The sequence below is a fragment of the Elephantulus edwardii genome, unplaced genomic scaffold (assembly GCF_000299155.1).
Source record: "Elephantulus edwardii isolate Elephantulus edwardi_28Jun2011 unplaced genomic scaffold, EleEdw1.0 scaffold00105, whole genome shotgun sequence".
NCBI lineage: Eukaryota > Metazoa > Chordata > Mammalia > Macroscelidea > Macroscelididae > Elephantulus > Elephantulus edwardii.
In genome coordinates, this window is record NW_006399855.1 from 1,830,307 (window position 1) to 1,831,704 (window position 1,398).

Consider the following 1,398-nt stretch of genomic DNA (forward strand, 5'->3'; position numbering starts at 1 on the left):
GTCGGCAACATGGCCGCTCGGTCCTTGTGGGCGGGCCCGCGGCGGGCGCAGCACCTTCAGGCCTCCTGTGCCGCGACCGACCTGCAGCAGGGGATGGCTGCATCCTTTCAGCACCGCCACCCAGAGGACCACTGGTGAGGATTGCAGCTCAGAGGAACCCCCTGATGAGCTTGGGCCCTCTCTGGCCGAATGAGCCTTAAGGCTAAAAGCTGTTAAACCGGAGAAAGAAGTCCAGGACTTAACTGTGCGATACCAGAGAGCTGTGGCTGATTCTGAAAACATAAGGAGGCAAACCCAGAGGTGTGTGGAAGATGCCAAGGTGTTTGGAATCCAGAGTTTCTGTAAGGACTTGGTGGAGGTGGCAGATATTTTAGAGAAGACTACAGAATGTATTTCTGAAGAAGCAGAGCCTGAGGACCAGGAGCTCACTCTGGAGAAGGTCTTCCGAGGGTTGTCACTTTTAGAAGCAAAGCTGAAAAGCATATTTGCCAAGCATGGCCTGGAAAAGATGACACCCATTGGAGACAACTATGACCCTCATGAGCATGAACTCATCTGTCATGTGCCAGCCGGTGTTGGGGTGCAGTCAGGCACTGTGGCATTGGTAAGGCAGGATGGCTACAGATCCAAGGCCGCTTCATTAGACTGGCCCGAGTGCAAGTGGCAGTGGAGTCCCAGAGAAGACTCTGAGTGGGCCTGCAAGAACTGGGTATTCTGCTGGAGAACAGTCGCCTGTGTTTATTATTTATTAAACTAGGTTTGTATTGTAAAAAAAAAAAAAAAGCAGGGAGGAATGTACTCATCAGTACTCTTAATCATCTAAGACCAAAAGGTCTGTGTTGGCCCAAAAACAAAGCTTCGAAGGCAGAATGGGACAGGAATAAGGACAAACGGCAATGGGAACTCAAGGAGGAAGTGGGAATAGTGCTATTACACTGAGAGTACTATAAGTAGTATCATAAAACAAAATGTGTGTAAGTTATTGAATGGAAAAGCTAATTTCTTTGTAAACTTTCTCCCAGATCACACTAGGAGTTCAAAGCAAAAGAAAGGAGAAAAGTGTCTTCTGGGCTCACTGATGTTGTGGCATGAACCAGAACTGCAGAAACTGCAGCTTCCTAGGTGTGCCTTCCTAGGTAGGCAGGCAGGCTCTCCGGGAAGAGCACCTGTGGTGGGCGCGGAGGGGTCAAGGCTCAGCTTGAACCGGTAGTCCCCTAAATTAGAAGAGGGACTCTAACTGGGAGAGAGGAAGGGAGAGAAGAGTAATTGGGATTGTGAGTGGCAGGAGAAGGAAAAGAAGTCAAGAGGGAAAAGACCGGCTCCCTTGTCCCATTAAATTTTTATTTCGAAATTACTTTCCTGTTGCTTTGTGCCTGGCTTCCCTTTCTCACTGCTTCC

General features: G+C 49.2%; 1 pseudogene; it reads left to right on the top strand.

Moving 5' to 3' along the window:
• On the top strand, window positions 1–690 carry LOC102850471 (annotated as a pseudogene).
• Window positions 691–1,398: the final 708 nt, after the last annotated feature.